At 46.1% G+C, this 13,761-nt stretch overlaps 1 protein-coding gene across 3 annotated transcripts in view; it reads left to right on the plus strand.

Moving 5' to 3' along the window:
* The window catches only part of PBX2 (PBX homeobox 2), a 77,407-nt gene that overhangs the window by 51,775 nt on the left and 11,871 nt on the right, over window positions 1–13,761 (plus strand). The window lies entirely within an intron of this gene.

Below are 13,761 nucleotides of genomic sequence, written 5' to 3' on the forward strand. Positions count from 1 at the left end.
AATATGTTGCTAAATGTTGTACCTTCATTAAATGTAACCATATTGCTACACTTAGAGTCTCCTCTCTTCTCTTTTATACCCAGTTGTGACATGACGCTACTCTTATATCAAGACATCGCTTGTATATCAAGGCAAAATTTATTAAAACATTTAAAAACGCTCTCAAACCAAGTTACTCTCAAACCAAGGTTTTACTGTATCTCCTCTTACTGTGTAACTCTGTTGTGAGAACTATTTGTGGAGAAAACCCAATTGGTTAACGGAGAGTTATTTTTCCCTGTTTGTCTTTTATAATTTATCTTTTTATGTGTCCATTCCGTATTTTTAAGATAAAACACATAACCTCACACACAGACACCACAACGCATGGGTGTGTTTAGCAGGGTGAAATTTGAATATATATTTTTTATTACAGGTACTTGGCACCATCATTTTACACTTTTTCAGCTGGTGTGACGTCACCATAGCGCATGTGCACATCGTAGGAGCCATTTTTCGACAGAAGATAGCATTTCACAAGCAGAATTGAAAGCCATGCAAACAGCGGAGGGGCACCGTATTTGTCAGATTGTGGCTCGCTTTTGCGGGGCGGGTTTACACTGTGCTCAAGGTAGGTATTTGTCTGTGTTGCAGGGCGGGTTTGGTGTGTTGACCCGCGGGTTTTGCCTGTGTCAAACGGCGGCTTGCAACAAAGACAAAACCCGCCTGCAACACAACCCACCCCAACCCCCCCGCAACAGCGAGGCACAGTCTGACAAATACGGTCTCCCTCCGCTGTTTGTATAGCTTTCAATTATGCCCGTGAAATGCTTTCTCTTGTTGAAAAATGCCTCCTACGATGTGCGCATGCGCTATGGTGACGTCACATCAGCTGGAGTGCCCTTCCATACTGCGCATGCGCGGGCACTTTTTGTCGGAGGGCACTATTCGATCGAACACCGGCCCCAGTGATATTTAAGACCTTCAATATATTCATTGTCTATAGCAAAGCTATTACATTCAAAGGACCTGCAGCCATGTACAGCACACCTCCCAACTTTTTGACATGAGAATGAGGGACACCTATCAGCAAAAGTATGCAGACATAGGACACACCCCTTGCCACGCCCCCTTAAAGGAGAATTGTACAAAAAAAACAAGATTGGTTAAACCCACGAGTGCTTTTTTTTTTTACCACTACTAGTCCTTTATATTGGCTTTCGGAATTTACAAATGCAGAAATTTAGAAATCAGATGAAAGGTTTAGTGCTGGAAAACACTTTTTGATAAAAAAGTGCATTTTATATACAGCTATATAGATCAGACCAAAATGAGGGACAAATGAGGAAAGCGGGACAGAGGGACATTGCTCCAAATCAAGGACAGTCCTTTGAAATCAGGGACAGTAAGCACCCTCACCAGTAAGGGCCCTTGGCAGTAGCGGCAGCCGGGTAGGGCCCCTTGGCAGTAACGGCAGCTGGGTAAGGGCCCTTGGCAGTAACGGCAGCTGGGTAAGGGCCCTTGGCCGTAGCGGCAGCTGGGTAAGGGCCCTTGGCCGTAGCGGCAGCCGGGTAAGGGCCCTTGGCCGTAGCGGCAGCCGAGTAAGGGCCCTTGGCCGTAGCGGCGGCCGAGTAAGGGCCCTTGGCCGTAGCGGCGGCCGAGTAAGGGCCCTTGGCAGTAGCGGCGGCCGAGTAAGGGCCCTTGGCAGTAGCGGCGGCCGAGTAAGGGCCCTTGGCAGTAGCGGCAGCCGGGTAAGCGCCTAATTTGCAAGCATGCACTTTTTTTTTATGTACAAATGTTTGCAAATCCAATCCTTGAGGATGTACCTTCTGATATACATATATTCACAATGTAGAGATACTTGTTACTACTAGCAAAGAAGAGCATTTTAAAATGATGCCCACAGCAGAAATGACTATTATTGTAATGACTGTAACCCTTAATTGCACTGGAGATCAGGAAGATCTAGGAACCGGCAGGGGGTCCTAGGTGACGAGGCTGGTGGAGTTTTGACTGGGAAGATCATTTAAATATATTTTATTTCAACAGTGTATTTAGCCATGTTGCCTGGTTTAAGGGGAACAATAACGCACAGTTTATGATACTGTGAATACATTCAATGTCACTGGCTTTTGGGCCTTTATAGTTTGTGATATGCTCTTGTGGTCCATAGAAAACCAGTCCCATGCTGCAATTTAGTCTAATATGTAGTGCATTCTAAAAATGAAGTCTGATTGCTATGGGAAATGAGAATGATTCTGTCTCCAGGCACTCTGATATAAAAATAAACTCCAAATAGTCGCTGCTCTATCTCGGAGAGTCCGGCCTGTTCATATTGTAATGAAGGGATAACGCGCTTGTGTAAATAGCACCTACTTCACTACAGATGCAGTGTTCAGACCCCTGACAGCTGCCGTGTAATGTCTAATTGTGGGCCCGCACGGCAGCTGTCAGACAGGCGTTCGGGAAGGGTCTACCGTCCGTAGCCCTGATTAATAAACATGAACCTCTTTATTCCTCCTGAATGCTCTGGCCTTTCATAGTTCGTTTGCTTAAGAGCTACACCATGCAGGGTTGTTTAACCCCTTTGTGACTTGAGTTGTTTCATACATTGTGTCTAGAGAGATTTGAGTCTAAAGGCAGTGGTTGTCAAGTTGGTGAATATAGGGGGGCCTCAAGTGTGACCCCCCTGACATGTCCAGGGGGGCCACATTATAGTTTTGTTTTAATAAATTTGTGTTGCCCTCAAGTGTGGTAAAATGTACGTCCTAGCGTGCATTGCTGCAAGGCATAGTAACCTATGCTATGCGTGTGTTGCGGAGTCATTCATTTTGAGTGACAGCCTAATGCCGCGTACACACGATCAGTCCATCCGATGAGAACGGACCGATGGACCGTTTTCATCGGTTAACCGATAAAGCTGACTGGTGGTCCGTCGCGACTACACACCATTGGTTAAAAAAACGATCGTGTCAGAACGCGATGACGTAAAACACAACGACGTGCTGAAAAAAACGAAGTTCAATGCTTCCATGCATGCGTCGACTTGATTCTGAACATGCGTGGATTTTTAACCGATGGTCGTGCCTACTAACGATCGGTTTTGTTCTATCGGTTAGGAATCCATCGGTTAAATTTAAATTAAGTTGGCTTTTTTTAAACCGATGGTTAAATAACCGATGGTGCCCACACACGATCGGTTTTGACCGATGAAAACGGTCCATCAGACCATTCTCATCGGTTTAACCGATCGTGTGTACGCGGCATAACTCATTGTTACAGTAGTGGGTAACGCACCCGCACTTTACTCTTATGGAGCAGGAGCCTGGGAGCTTTCTAGGCTTAGGGCTGGACCCACCTAATGCTGGTTCGAGAGCTAAAACCCTGCATCCTGATTGTTGGCTTGGACCACATTCTGAGTCATGTGGCCCACCAAGGGTCTAAATCAGCCATTCTCATTTCTCAACCAGGGTTCTGTGGAACCCTGGTGTTCCTTCAGAGGTTCCTTGATTTGTGGTTGACTGACCTCTTACTAGTAATAATTTTAGTTGTCTGTAAGGGGTGCATTCTGACCTCCACTCAGGGGCGGACTGACCATTGAGTCACTCGGGCACTGCCTGAGGGCCCCATGCCACTAGGGGGCCCCATCAGGGTTGCCAGACTCAGTAAAACCAGGGACAGTATGTAAAAATCTGTTTTTTTTTTACATCTGTACCTGATATGTCCGAAACCGACATGCTTTTGATGTGAAAATCACAAGATTTTAGCTGCCCCGCCTCTGCACTGCCTCCTGGCGTGGTGGCCATCTGTAAGCCCAGGGGCCCCATAATCTTCTATTGCCCTGGGGCCCCATCAGTTGTCTGTCTGCCCCTGCCTCCACTGTTCAATTTTGGGGGGGCATTGTTCCCACTGGCCACAAATGTAAGCAGCATTTTTCCCATTGACCCTTGATTACTGGTTTGGCAAGAGTTTGCCGAGACCCCAAGGGTTCCTTGGGGGTTAGAAGTCTGAGAACTGTTTGTCTAAAGGCATTCACATTTTTATTTTATTTAAAAAATAAATTATTTAGTTTCAAGTGTAATTTTGTTTCCAGTTGGTAAAAAGTACTTGGGTATATTGCAGTGATCAGTCTCTCATCCTGCTGCTACATGGTAAAGGTAATAGGCAACCATGAGATGAGAGATCCAGTCTGTGTGCGCAGCAATTTCATGTCCATAGAACAAAAGTAGGTAGATGAGGAATTTTGACTTCCCCGATCTGCATAATTGTTAGTTTTAGGTTCCCACCTGGCCAGTAAAAATGGAACCTATTACCAGCATAAATAGGAGGTCATCGATGGTGGGTTCTGTATTTCTTATCATACACACTGCTCAGTGCTGATTTGGTTGCAAAAACCAATCCCTCAAAGTTCGCTGGGAAACCCACACTTTTGGGAGTGTCGAACTCCTGGGTCCCCTGCTGCTCTTGCTAGTTCCTTCTGTTGACCTCCACGTCATTGCTCTCTCCTAGAGTAGGGTGACCAGACATCCCTGGTTTCTGGGGACAGTCTCCAGATTGAGGACACTGTCCCCGGACCAGGTCTGTCTCCGGATTGGATTTGAACAGGGGCTGGGGCAATTTCAAAGACAGTCGGTGCAGAATTACCCTCGCTCCGCAGCTCCTACTAGCTTAGGGGGGTGTATTTTTTCCCATGATCTGTGACCCTTTCTGATGATCATGTGCTGGTCGGAGCGGAGGGAATATTTCTTCAGTTTCGGGTGCATGCCCATTCTGCTCCGCTCGCATGTTCTTCTGCCTTGGCTCAAGGCCCCGCCAGCCGCCTGCCTGCTTATCTCCTGGCCTTCCCTGGTGGAGTGTTCTTCCTGCGCTCCCCACCCAGTAGTAGCCAGGGGCCCGGAGGGTAAGACTTGACAGGCTTTGAGGCGGGCGGCGGTGGCGATGGGCAGAGAGTTGCTGATTGCCGCCATTACTGGTAAAAAAAAATGTCCTCGGATTTTATTTAAAAAAATCTGGTCACCTTATCCTAGAGTGATGTTAAAACATTCTTTATAGATCTCAGGATCCTTCCACTATGCTGCAAAACTTCTATTTTGTAGGTAAAATTATTCAGGGAAAATAACACTTGGTTAATAAGTTTTTGTTGCTTTATTTTGGCATATATCTTAAAGCGGATGTGCGCTCAAAAAAAAATATTAAAAGCCAGCAGTTACAAATACTGCAGCTGCTGACTTTTAATATTAGGACACTTGCCTGTCCTGGAGTCCAGCGCCGTCCGCAGCAGAGGACGAGCGATCGCTCGTCACCCTGCTGCTCCCCCCTCCATCCACGGTGATGGAACCAGGAAGTGAAGCGCTCCGGCTTCACTGCCCGGTTCCCTACGGCGCATGCGTGAGTCGCGCTGCGCCCGCCGATTGGCTCCCGCTGTGTGCTGGGAGCCGAGTGTTCCCAGCATACAACGGGGGACGGACGGGATGTCAGGAAATAACCCGTCTTTTGCCCGTGTCGTGTGGCCGGAAGTGGGTGCAAATACCTGTCTGTAGACAGGTATCTGCACCCCCCTCCCCCCTGAAAGGTATCAAATGTGACACCGGAGGGGGGAGGGTGCCGATTAGCGCGACTTCACTTTAGGGTGGAGATCCGCTTTAACACCAAAACATTTTTTCTAGTTTTTGGTAGGAGAGTGTTGAAACTCTTGGCAGGTAATCTATTTTGGGGGCATTTTGTGTCCCATTTGGAAGATTTCTCTTCACTTCCCATCCGAGAAAAGCAGCAGGAACCAAGAAGAATTTTGTCCAATGTGAGGGATATTTTACAGTTGTCGCTGCAGTACTTGTCCCCATCAGAACATTTCCTCTCTTTTTTTTTTTTTTTTTTCCCCCCTTGTTTCTGTGAGAATTCTAAATGTAGGCTTTAAGCTCATGTGACAATAGTCGCCATGACAAATGGGGAGGGTGAATCTCCCCAGCAGGGGCACATCGCTATAAAAGCATGAAAGCATTGCTAGTCTCACACCACTCTATCCAAAACGAATTAAAAGTTTTTTTGACTTTAGATGCACTTTAAACAACCCTTTTTAGATGGCCATCTTCCATGAATAGATCCCCTGCGGTCACTTTTGTGACATCTCTGTCCATTAAGTTTTTTTTCCTCCAGCTTGTGCCTGGAGGCAAATTGGCCCAGTTCAGGTCTATGGGCAGGCTGATGTAAATAGAGGTGCATTCGTTTACATCTTTTACATCTAATGCATCATGTTTAGGACTGGAAAAATGGAAAAGGACACAACTATTAATGGGTTGTTGTTTTTTTGGACCTAGTCGGACATGGAGACAGTCAGATGTAAAACATACATGCCTACCCATAGTCTTACAGTGAGCTTCAGATCTGCCTGAAAAATGGACAGACGGATTCGATCTTACTACTCTTGTGCAAGAACCATAATGAACTGATTGTTTAAATATTGGACAACTTCCTTTTGAACTGTCATTTGGTGGTTGGATTAAAGGGGTTGTAAAAGTTCATTTTTTATTTTCTAAATAGGTTCCTTTAACCCCCCGGACCATATTGCTGGTCAAAGACCAGAGCACTTTTTGCGATTCGGCACTGCGTCGCTTTAACTGACAATTGCGCAGTCGTGCGACGTGGCTCCCAAACAAAATTGGCGTCCTTTTTTCCCCACAAATAGAGCTTTCTTTTGGTGGTATTTGATCACCTCTGCATTTTTTAGTATTTGCGCTAAAAAACAAAAATAGAGCTACAATTTTGAAAAAAAATAATAATTTTTGACTTTTTGCTATAATAAATATCCCCAAAAATATATATATATAAAAAAAAAAAATTTCCTCAGTTTAGGCCGATACATATTCTACCTATTTTTCATAAAAAAAATCTCAATAAGCGTTTATTGATTGGTTTGCGCAAAAGTTATAGCATTAACAAAATAGGGGGTATTTTTATGGCATTTTTATTATTATTTTTTTTACTAGTAATGGCGGCGATCAGCGTTTTTTTTTTTTTTCGGTACTGTGACATTATGGCGGACACTTCGGACACTTTTTACACATTTTTGGGACCATTGGCATTTTTTATAGCGATCAGTGCTATAAAAATGCATTGATTACTATAAAAATGCCACTGGCAGTGAAGGGGTTAACACTAGGGGTGGGGAAGGGGTTAAGTATGTTCCCTGGGTGTGTTCTAACTGTAGGGGGGGTGGCCTCACTAGGGGAAATTACTGATCTAATGTTCATACATTGTATGAACAGAAGATCAGCATTTCTCTCCCTGACAGGAATGGGAGCTGTGCACACCGGGCACGCGCACGGGACTTGGGGGAGCGCTGGGGCGTCCACGCCTCCGGCGGTGCGCACGCGCCCCTAGTGGCCTGCGTGAGAGCGGACATATAGCTACGGGCTCTCGCGCAGGGGGGCCGACCTGCCGCCATATAACTGCGGCGGCTGGTCGGCAAGCAGTTAAGCTAGTGCATTGTTGGTTCACTTACCTTTCCTTCGATTTCCCTTCTAAATGTTTTTTTTCTTTGTCTGAATTTCTCACTTCCTGTTCCTCCTCAGTAAGCTTGCCCCCATCATCCGAGCCGTTCTGGCTGGGGGTTAGTCGGCGTGCTTGCCCCCTCCCTTGGCACTACATCCCTGCGGGGAGACGCTGTGTTCATGTACAAAAAAAAGAGCCCATAGTTCTACTTTTTTTGTACAGTGCCAGATTACCATTAGACATGCAATTGTGAAGCCAGGGTACAGCACATTCAGGATGACAAATGCTTAAAAAGGAACTTCACCCTGCCTAGCTAAAAATGTTATTTCTAGTCCTTGATAATTGTTCCTATATTTAAAGCGGAGCTCCAGTCATTTTTGTGCTTTATTAAAACTTGCAGCTACAAAAAGTGTAGCTGCTGACTTTTAATAAACAGACGCTCACCTGTCCCGGGATCCAGCGATGTCCTCACCCCAGCCGTTCCTTCCCTTAATCTTCTCACCATGGCGCCAGCATTTCACCTATGGGCACCCGGCTGTGACAGCATGCAGCTTTACAGTTGGATGCCCACTGCATATGTGCGAGCTGCGCATTGTGAATGAGACCGCAGTCGTCTGGGACCTGTGACATGTCCTAGAAGACTGCAGGGAGGGAGGGGGAGAAGGAGGACTGCATTGGCGATCTGAGCAGAAGTGGCAGTGGGTACCTGTCAAAACCAGGTACCAACTTCCCCCTCCAAAATAATGAAGGCCTCTTGAGCCCCCCTAGGGAAAGAGAGCCTTGACTGATGGGGGCATGGCCAGGTACTGGACAAGGCGGTGGTCATGGTAGGATTGGCTACTTGGGGGGTTGGGTTGGGCCTGAGCTCAGATAAAAGGGACCGCCAAAGGGAATTCTGGGTCTTTTGGAAGCGCGCTGGGAAGAGCTGCCCACCCTCCCGCCCCTTTTTTGTTATGGTACGTCACAGCTTGCTGCGGTTTTCGTGACCTTGCCAGCAGAAAATGGCCGTAGTGGGCCATGCCCCTTTATGGACACCGGAAATAGGCGGCCTGTCCAGCACTTATGGTAAGGACAGGCCCCTTCCCCTTCTGGAATTGTGCTCACAGTACAACTGTGACTGGCACTGGTCATAAATGGTTGAATTTGTTATGTTGCTTTAATAAAGCTGTGGCCTTGCCCTTTCCAACTTAACGGTTGTAAGAGTGTTTATTTATTGGGATGAAGGGTCAAGGGGGAAGGTTTATGTACATAAGTTTGTAGTAAGGGGTACCTGGGAGCATTGCGCCTCAGCAGTCAAGTGCTATTAGGTAAAGGGGGGGCACTCTTTTGGGTGGAGCTTCCACCCAAAAGAAACTTGAAGAACCATACTTACAGTTCATGGCGTACAGCGTTGTCCTCTTTCCAGGCGAAAATGTTCTTCATTGCTCTGCTCCTGTACAGCCATCTTGAAACAAAATCCTACACATGTCTAGGCATGTCATGGGTCCCTATCGGGCCTTATGGGACCTGGCAGAGACCTGCAGCATGCCTGCACATGTGCAATCTTCCCCCACACATGTGCAGCACACTGCGATTCTCCAGCAATACCTATAGACCAGCAAGAGAACTGCAGTGATTTGCACATGCATGGTGTGTGTGTGTTTGTGTGTGTGTGTGTGTGTGTGTGTGTGTGTGTTTGTGTGTTTGTGTGTGTGTTTGTGTGTGTGTTTGTGTGTGTGTTTGTGTGTGTGTGTTTGTGTGTGTGTGTTTGTGTGTGTGTTTGTGTGTGTGTTTGTGTGTGTGTTTGTGTGTGTGTTTGTGTTTGTTTGTATTCTCTGTGCTTATCCATGTGTAAGCTTGCTGAAACACCAAAATACTGCCTCCTGGGACATGACGTAAATATCCCAGGAGGAAGCGGTAGGGTGGACACATCATTCTCTGCTAGGTGAGGATTTCGGAAGTGTATCCATGCAAACATAAAGTATTTCATGTTAACAAATATTTCCAACTGAGGAAGCGCGAAGAATAGAGGAAGTGCTATTTGTGGGTGAAGGTCCACTTTAAGGTCGTTGTGACCATATTGGTGCACTAAGAACAACACTGTTGATTTCTGTTTGTCACTTTAATTTGTGCTAACCGTTATATTTTCAGGACAAGCTTTCTCGGTGTACCCCCTTCTTCTTGGTCCAAGCAGCATTGCCTCGAAAGCTTGTCCTGAAAATGTGACCAATAGTCCAAATAAAGAATCACAGCCAGAAAATTGTATGACACAAGGAAGGGACATGACGAAACTCAAGCTACCATTCATAAATTCTTGCGTTTCCTAGATATACATCTACTTTACAGGACATTTAGCTCTACCTGCGATGGAGCCTCCCCCTCTCCTCCCTCTCCTCCTTCGCCTCATCACTCCTTCCCTCCTTCTCCCAATTTTTCTCCAGCCTGTCTTATGCCCCCCCTCTCCCTCCCTCCCCGGTTGCTATGGCAGCCATGTTTCCTCTGCTGTTGCTGTGGCGGGAGAAAAGGTCGTCGATAGGTCGTCTCCACAGCGACGGTGGCTGGGAGCCTCTCGCTTGTCTGAGAGAGGGGATTGGCTGGGAGGGGGGAAGGGCTGGTTAGCCAGGAAACACTGTGCTGGGATAATGTGTGAAACTTATCTGGATAATGCAAAGATTAGCAGGATAATGCTACTCATTATCCACAGGGAATGATTCAGGTGAGCTGAATGGGAGGCAGCAAGATGTCTTCTAGGGCCTATGCATGGCTGTTGAACAAAAACAAACCTTTCTATGAAATTCCTTGGATGCATTGGAATTTTGGCTTGGGAAGATAAAGACGCTAATTCCTGGTGAACCTGAAATCCCAGCATGTCTTGCAGGATCAAACATGGCTAAGCATTAGGGTTGCCACCTCATCCCTTTAAACCCGAACACCTTTGAATTTCACAGGTTCTGTGGCTAATTAAATGCAGATAAGGCACCAAGTGAGTTTAATTACCACCTTAATCAGCCCCAGAACCTGTGTAATTAATATGTGTTCGGGTTTAACGGGATGATGTGGCAACCCTACCTACAAAGCAGAATGCTGGTTTGGATGACCTAATTCTGGGTTCAATTGCTCTGCATCGCTTGCAAATATTGGGATTCGTATGAGCAACCTTAGTCTTACCAGCTACTAGAAAACATTGGAACAGTGTATTGGCCCATAGGCTAACGTACCTCTTATTGATGGTGTGTTGTGTGACCTTTTGGGCATACCATGCTATCATGATATAGATCCCCTTCTTTGGACTTTAGTTAGTCGCAAAAGTTGGTCTATGTTCCTGGACTCATTGAGAAAGCCATGTGGCCCTTTTGATAGATCTTTTTACTGCCAGTCAACCAGCATGATTACTTGCCGTCTCTCTAAAATTCGAAAGTTATCAAGTCCTTCGAAATGTTCCTAATTTTTACATTTCTTTATAATCTTCTATTAAAGGTGTCAAACTGTTTAAAATGTAATCTGTGTGATCAGCCAAATTTACGAACCACTATGTAGAGTGATGGCCTACCCAACTCATCCATCACAATGATATTCCTTTGCAAAGTACAGTTGTTGATTAACGATATTGTATTGGCAAAAAGGAGATGGAAGATGACACCATAACTGTTCAAATTCACATATTTTATTAACCATAGTACATAAAAAAAACAATAAAAGCTGGTACAACTAATAACCCTGATAGGAGTACCCGGGCTGTAACCACGCTAGCTGGCCCTAGGATTTCCTAGTAGTGCCCCAATACTAACAGACATCTAGTCCCTACTTCTTTCTGACCCCATAGTGGACAGTAACTGAATGCGAGCAGGGTGGGCATACTTCAGTTATTACCGCTATACATTGTTTTATAATTCCTAAGTGGTGTTGAAACCCTGGATTCTACCTTTCAGGAACCTATCCACCCTATCCGCTATGATTGAACCTGTTTCTCAGGCCCACTACCAGGAGCCATTGGTTGGATTCCATATGTGCGCCTATGTCCATCTGTATGGTACCTAGGGTATGGTTTTACCTCTACCACTACTCTCCACCTGCCTTAGTTTTTCGTTATATGCATATACCAGACCTTTTAATAGGCGCCTAAAGAAGCGCGTTTGTCGCAAAACATGTTGAGCAGCACCCTGAACTGGACTCTTATTGCCGCTGAATGTTGCTGCCACAACCTCTGTGTGTGTGTGTGTGTGTATGTGTGTTAGGGTGTCCACGTGTCCTGGATTGCCCGGGACTGTCCCACAATTGACATGTCTGTCCCGAGTCCCGGGCACCTTCATTCTGGGACATTACAATGTCCCGGAATGAAATAGAGGACACAGCCACCCCCTACTAACTAATAACTACATTTCCGGAACTGGTTGCTAGGGCCGGCGCTGCCTGGCATCTTGCAACCAGTGACAATTTACTCTCAGACAGTGAGACCAGGAGCGAGACCTGCGTCTAGTACAGCACTGTTATCCCCACCCACCTCGGCACCTGCTCCGGCACCCAGCGGCAAGCAGCAGGGACTGGTGTGATCTTCACTCTCCAGATAGTGACTCCACTCCTTTTTTTTTTTTTCTACGCACGTGGCTCATGCAGAGAGAGTGACAGCAGCACTGCATCTGGTGGCAGGCTATGGGTGGCAAGCGGCACTGCATCTGGTGGCAAGCGGCACTGCATCTGGTGGCAAGTGCCATTTTCACCTGACAAATAACCCACCGCCAAATTTTCCATCAACCCCGAGACTACATTTCCCCCTGTCCCCCCTTATCTTCTTTTGGGGAAGGTGAGAGAGGGGGTGTGTCTCTGAATGGAAGTTTGGAAATGTGGGCACCCTAGTTAGTGTGTGTGTGTGTGTAGGCCACAGAGTATTTACCATTATTCCAACTGAGGGGCTTTACTCCCATCAGGGTTATTGGCTTTTATTGGTATATTATGCAAACAAGCATGCATCTATAACCTTGTTTGTTTTTTGTTTTTTTGTTTTTTTTTATATACTATGGTTAATAAAATATGTGAATTTTAAGTTATATAGTTGTGGTGCTACTAAAGTTCATCTTCTTTCTATCAATCCGATATCGTACATAGGACGTGACGCAACTTACTAGGCAAGGTCCACGGTACCCCTCTGTTGACGTAAAAACCAATTCTCACATTCTCTGAAACAAATTTGGACTGTGATTGGCTGTAATTACATTGAATCTGTAACGTTTATTGATGTTTCTGAGATTTTCAAAGTTCTGTATGCTGAAGAGCAAAATAATAAACTTCTCTTGCAACCCTACCATGAAAAGATCTGCTGGCTTTGAGCTTAGATACCTTCTACCCCCACCATGCTACAGGCCTTAGCAGCCAAGAGCTACATCCCTGATGTACATGTGACCAGTAGATTAATCATATACATATCTGCATGTAATGCAGTAATCAAAATACAGTACGGGATGAAAACTTTAATGAACTTAACAAATCACATCAAAAATTACTTTCAGAGAATGTTGCCCAATTAAAATATTTTATGGTTTCCTTTAGTCCCATTTAGGAAAATTCTGTCCTTTCCCCTTTTTCCCCAGATAGGGCAAGGTGACGGGTTTTCTTGAAAGAACAACCCACCATGGGCTGGTCTTTGCCCCCATTGCCCTAATGGAGTGTTTCCTAAATGCTTCCAAGGTTGAGCCCAAGCATAGGTGTAGGCAGGTGCAGTTTATTTTCTCCACTGTAGGTGGTGCTCGTATGGAGCGGTACTGCAGCTGGAGGGGGAAGTCTATGGAAACTTGGTTTCTCTATGGCTCCCTCAGTTTCCTGGAGCAGTGAGCAGTGTTCCCGTTGGCTACGCTGCATCCAGGTGACCCAGGCGGCCATCCTGGGTGACAGAGTCTTTTTGAAGTCCCTGTCCCTAGGTTTTGGCACATTTGCTAAGTGGCTAGTGTAGCGGGAGCATGCTAGTCTGTCAGGGACAGGTTCCCGGAGGAGTTGAGACAGCTCAGGGCTGCTCTTCAGCAAGTTTCCTTTGGGTCAGACCAGCCAGGCCGCATTACACCCCCCTTAGCAAGCACTGTCTTCAGTGGGCCTATTACTGCTGCTCTCCGCTGCATTGACTGTAAGTTCCCTGCCAGGTGAGCTCCCCACGGGTTGTTGTACTGTTTGCAAGTTCTTCAGTACATAGGTTACTGCACTTGGGCCTCTTTGTGTTTACTACCACCGCACCACACTGCATCCACCCAACATAGGGAGAGGAGGAAGTCATTAACCATGTGCAAGCTATGATACCACCTGATATGGCTCTGATAAGAAGCTTAGGCT

Source organism: Rana temporaria, chromosome 9 (assembly GCF_905171775.1).
Source record: "Rana temporaria chromosome 9, aRanTem1.1, whole genome shotgun sequence".
In the NCBI taxonomy this organism is placed as follows: domain Eukaryota; kingdom Metazoa; phylum Chordata; class Amphibia; order Anura; family Ranidae; genus Rana; species Rana temporaria.